The 4,789-nt window shown below is 58.2% G+C and overlaps 1 protein-coding gene across 1 annotated transcript in view; it reads left to right on the top strand.

Moving 5' to 3' along the window:
- Positions 1–2,651: 2,651 nt before the first annotated feature.
- Positions 2,652–4,789, top strand: part of LOC139266150 (U2 snRNP-associated SURP motif-containing protein-like) — a 51,559-nt gene continuing 49,421 nt past the window's right edge. The window contains exon 1 of the mRNA XM_070883994.1: positions 2,652–2,814. The gene's annotated coding sequence lies outside the window, so the exon portion shown is untranslated. The remainder of the gene's footprint in view (positions 2,815–4,789) is intronic.

Below are 4,789 nucleotides of genomic sequence, written 5' to 3'. Positions count from 1 at the left end.
ATCACATAAGAACATAAGAAATAGGAACAGGAGTAGGCAATTTGGCCCCTTGAGCCTGCTCCGCCATTCAATAAGATCATGGCTCATCTGATCATGGTCTCAACTTCACTTCCCTTCCCACTCCCCATAACCCTTGACTCCCTTATCATTCAAAAATCTGTCTATCTTCACCTTGAATATGTTCAATGACCCAGCCTCCACAGCTCTCTGGGGTAGAGAATTCCACAGATTCTGAAAGAAGAAATTCCTCCTCAACTCCGGATCCTTGTGCGAAGAGTACTTCGGGGCCAGCAGCGAATGCCTTCTCTTCGCTGCTGACTCCAAATTCCGGGCCCTTGTCCTCTTATGTCAAATGATTTATATTCAAGATATTTCTATGCTGTCAGCTTATTTGAAGTGTAGCCACTTGTTATGTATGCAAATACGACAGCCAATTTGCATACAGCAAGATGTCACTATCAACAATGAGATAAATTACATGTTAATTTATTTTGTGATCTTGATTGTGGAATAAGTATTGGCCAGGTCAGCAAGAGAACTCCCTGCTTTTCGAATAGTGCCAAAGGATCTTTTACGTCCACTTGAGCAAGTAGATGGGGGTCTCAGTTTAACATCACAGGCTAAATGCATCATCTTTGATGGTGCAGTGCGACACTAAAGGCCTCGACTTCCCTGGATTGCATTTAAGCAGAAATGATGCCTAAGTTTATGATAACTGATAGCATTTTGGTTACGTATAGTGCAGTTTTTGGTAAGAAAAGTAAAAATAAATTGCAAATAAAATCATGATCACTCTCCAGAATCTCAGTTACGCCAATATCAGGCAACTTTGAGCGTAGATCTATGTCTGCACATTATCTGCATAAATCCAGGAAACTCGCATGAACTAGTCTTTTGCATGGGAAGTGGACCTATGCAAATGAGCATCAGATTTTTTCGATGGTTATATCTCAGAAGTGGCGCAATCAATCGAGGAAACTCGTGCGTAGCAATATTTCAGCAAAAATTTGAGTAAAAATCAGTTACGTGCAAGTTTTCTCGGGAAAAATGATGCATTGCTGACTTTCCACCATAGTTACGCCGAAACAATACAGGAAATTCCAGGCCTTAAGTGTCAGCCTAGATTGTGCATTCAGGTCTCTAGAGCGAGGCTTGAATTTGCAACCTTCTGACTTAAAGACACCAGTAAGTAAAACAACTGACAAATGGTCATAGACATAGACATAGAAAATAGGAGCAGTAGTAGGCCATTCGGCCCTTTGAGCCTGCACCGCTATTCAATATGATCATGGCTGATCCTCTATCTCAATACCATATTCCTGCTTTTTCCCCATACCCCTTGATACCTTTTGTTTCTAGAAATCTATCTATCTCCTTCTTAAATATATTCAGTGACTTGGCCTCCACTGCCTTCTGTGGTAGAGAATTCCACAGGTTCAACATCCTCTGAGTGAAAACATTTCTCCTCATCTTGGTCCTAAATTTCCTACCCCGTATCCTGAGATTGTGACCCCTTGTTCTAGACTTCCCAGTCAGGGGAAACATCCATCCCGCATTAAGTCTGTCCAACCCGGTCAGAATTTTATACGTTTCAATGAGATCCCCTCTCATTCTTCTAAACTCTAGTGAATACAGGCCTAGTTGACCCAATCTCTCCACATACGACAGTCCTGCCATCCTAGGAATCAGTCTGGTTAACCTTTGCTGAACTCCCTCTATGGCATGTATATCCTTTCTTAGGTAAAGAGACCAAAACTGCACACAATACTCTAGGTGTGGTCAACATTTTACAAACTTTTGTTTAGGTTTGAAACTGCTGTATGAATGAATAGCCAATACGAAATTACTCCTCTGCTTTTTATACATATTCCAGGCTGACACCTTAGTGCAGTGCTACACTGTCAGAGGTGGCAACTTGTGAGACCCAGTCTGCTCTCTCAGGTGGAAGTAAAAGATGCCATGGCACTATTGGAAGAAGAGCAGTGGAGTTCTCACTGGTCTTCTGGCCAACATTTATCCCTCAACCAACATCACCAAGCCAGATTATCTGGTCATTAACAGGAGTGTTGCCTGCAACTGGACACCATTTTGGAGCATGGGCAGGAACATCGGCGGAGCCCAGGTACAGAGGAGTGGAAAAGTCGGGGCTGATGAGCGGCGAGTGATCGTGGCGGAGTTGCGACAGATGAGGGTACGGGGCCCAGAAGAGCCGAGGTCTCCAGTCGTCCTGGTTAATCCTTGCCACTGGACCAAGACCTAGCTCAGTCAAGCCCCTGTGGTGGCTGGTATGCAACGGTCACCACACGTTAAAAAAAATTCACGCATCTTCCACCCCCTCAATTGGAGTTCAGGACTGGAACATCGAGTCCTTCATCGAAACACCTGTGAACTAGTGGAAGCAAGTCATCCTCTTTCGAGGGATCGCCTATGATGACTACGTTAAAGAAAGGAAGACTTACATTCCGAGAGCGACTTTCACGACCACCGCACGTCTCAAAGCGCTTTACAGTTGGAGTGTAGTCACTGTTGCAATGACGGGGAAAAGGCGAGTTGTGACTGCAGGTCCTCTCTCCCTCTGGCCTTGCCGTGCGGGGATGTTTGAGATTCCCGCCTGCCCCTGCAGCGGCCGCGCATGCGCACGGGTGGCGGTTGGCAGGCGCCGCGCAGCTGGTTTGGCCGGCTCGGTGAGCGTGAGCGCTGTGTGGTCGGGAGCCTGGGCCTGAGACCGGAGATCGGAGAACGCGACCGCAGCCCTGCCAGCGGCACCCGCCACAAACGGCAAGTCTTCGGGAGCGAAGCGTTGAGTTTCAAGCGGTGAGTTTAGCGGGTAGCCGGTGGCGGCTGGCGCGCGGGCGGACGGAGGGACGAGGCCTGCGGGGCGGGCGGACAGGCCTTTCGGTCGGTGGGCTGGCTGGGCCTTTCTGACGGAGGCGGAGCTGAGAGCCGCGGAGGCTCGACGGAGCCGTGTGCCGGTCGCGGTCGGGGGGCAGGGCCGCCATCTGCGTATGAGTTGAGCCGGAGCCTGGGCTGTAGATGTCTGTGGCATCGGCAGGGGAGGGAGGCGCAACACCCCTAAAAATTAAAAGGTTAAACCCTCCCATCTCCCGTGCCCTCTTGCCCCCCGTGTGCCCTCGCCCCCCCGTGCCCTCGCCCCCCCGTGCCCTCTCGCCCCCCCGTGCCCTCTCGCCCCCCCCTCCCCGTGCCCTCTCGCCCCCCCTCCCCGTGACCTCTCGCCCCCCCTCCCCGTGCCCTCTCGCCCCCGTGCCCTCTCGCCCCCCCGTGCCCTCTCGCCCCCCTCCCCGTGCCCTCTCGCCCCCCTCCCCGTGCCCTCTCGCCCCCCTCCCCGTGCCCTCTCGCCGCCCCTCCCCGTGCCCTCTCGCCCCCCCCCTCCCCGTGCCCTCTCGCCCCCCCCCTCCCCGTGCCCTCTCGCCCCCCCCTCCCCGTGCCCTCTCGCCCCCCCTCCCGTGCCCTCTCGCCCCCCCCTCCCCGTGCCCTCTCGCCCCCCCTCCCCGTGCCCTCTCGCCCCCCTCCCCGTGCCCTCTCGCCCCCCCTCCCCGTGCCCTCTCTCCCCCCCCCTCCCCGTGCCCTCTCGCCCCCCCCTCCCCGTGCCCTCTCGCCCCCCCTCCCCGTGCCCTCTCGCCCCCCTCCCCGTGCCCTCTCGCCCCCCCCTCCCCGTGCCCTCTCGCACCCCCCTCCCCGTGCCCTCTCGCCCCCCCCTCCCCGTGCCCTCTCGCACCCCCCTCCCCGTGCCCTCTCGCCCCCCTCCCCGTGCCCTCTCGCCCCCTCCCCGTGCCCTCGTCCCCGGTGCCCTTTTGCCCTCCTCCCCAGTGCCCTTTTGCCCCCCTCCCCGGTGCCCTTTTGCCCCCCCCCTCCCCGGTATCCTTTCCCCCCCACCCTGGTGTCCTTTTGCACCCACCCCTCCCTGGTGTCCTTTTCCCCCCCAACCCGCTCCCGTCCCCTGTGTCCTTTTGCCCCCCCCCTCCCCGCTGTCCTTTTGCCCCCCCCCTCTCCCCGCTGTCCTTTTGCCCCCCCCTCCCCGGTGTTCTTTTCCACCCCCCCCCTCCCCGGTGTCCTTTTCCACCCCCCCCTCCCCGGTGTCCTTTTGCCCCACCCCATCCTCCCCGGTGTCCTTTTGCCACCCACCCCCCCTCCCAGGTGTCCTTTTGCCACCCACCACCCCTCCCAGGTGTCCTTATGCCCCCCACCCCCCCTCCCAGGTGTCCTTTTGCCCCCGGGGCCCTTTGGCCCCCCCCCTTCCCCGGTGCCCTTTGGCCCCCCCCCTTCCCCGGTGCCCTTTTGCCCCTCCCCCCCTCCCCGGTGCCCTTTTGCCCCTCCCCCCCTCCCCGGTGCCCTTTTGCCCCTCCCCCCCTCCCCGGTGCCCTTTTGCCCCTCCCCCCCTCCCCGGTGCCCTTTTGCCTCCTCCCTCCCCGGTGCGCTGTTGCCTGCCTCCCTCCCTCCCCGGTGCGCTTTTGCCCCCCTGCCCACCCCCCGGTGCCCTTTCTCTCCCCCACCCCCCGGTGCCCTATCCCGCCCCCCCCCCTTGCCCTTCAAGCCCCCCGTGCCCTTCCCGCCCCCCTCCCCGTGCCCTTCCCGCCCGTGCCCTTCCCGCCCCGCCCTCGTGCCCTTCCCAACCCCCCCCGTGCCCTTCCCGCCACCCATCCCGTGCCCTTCCCCCTCCTCCCCGGTGCCCTTTCCCTTCCCCCCTCCCATTCCTGGTGCCCTTTTCCTTCCCCCCTCCCCCTCCTGGTGCCCTTTTGCTCTCCCCCACTCCCGCCACCTCCTGTTGCCC

The sequence above is a fragment of the Pristiophorus japonicus genome, chromosome 6 (assembly GCF_044704955.1).
Source record: "Pristiophorus japonicus isolate sPriJap1 chromosome 6, sPriJap1.hap1, whole genome shotgun sequence".
Classification (NCBI taxonomy): domain Eukaryota; kingdom Metazoa; phylum Chordata; class Chondrichthyes; family Pristiophoridae; genus Pristiophorus; species Pristiophorus japonicus.
The sequence above is the reverse complement of the archived record's forward strand: the minus strand, read 5'-3'. Positions and strand labels throughout refer to the sequence as shown.